This window comes from Solanum tuberosum, unplaced genomic scaffold (assembly GCF_000226075.1).
Source record: "Solanum tuberosum cultivar DM 1-3 516 R44 unplaced genomic scaffold, SolTub_3.0 scf00114, whole genome shotgun sequence".
Taxonomy (NCBI): Eukaryota; Viridiplantae; Streptophyta; class Magnoliopsida; order Solanales; family Solanaceae; genus Solanum; species Solanum tuberosum.
The window spans coordinates 1,236,335-1,236,634 of NW_006239038.1; positions in this window are offsets into that span (position 1 = coordinate 1,236,335).

A 300-nucleotide genomic window follows, 5' to 3' on the forward strand; every position below is an offset into this window, starting at 1 on the left:
ACGGACATAAAGATGTTGTCCGTTGCTAATTTAAAAAATAATTAAACAATTAAAATTAATAAAAAGCGACGGACGGCGTGACTTTTTTAAAATTAATAAATAATTATTTTTAATAAAAAGCGACGGACTGCGTCACTATCTATATAAAATAATTAATTAGCAAAAATCTGCAGAAAAAAGCGACGGACTAAGCGATGCCGTCCGTCGCTTTTAAAAAAAAAACTAAAAAAAATTAATTAAAATGCGACGGACTAAGAGACGCTGTCCGTCGCTTTTTAAAAATGTTTGACTAGATATTTT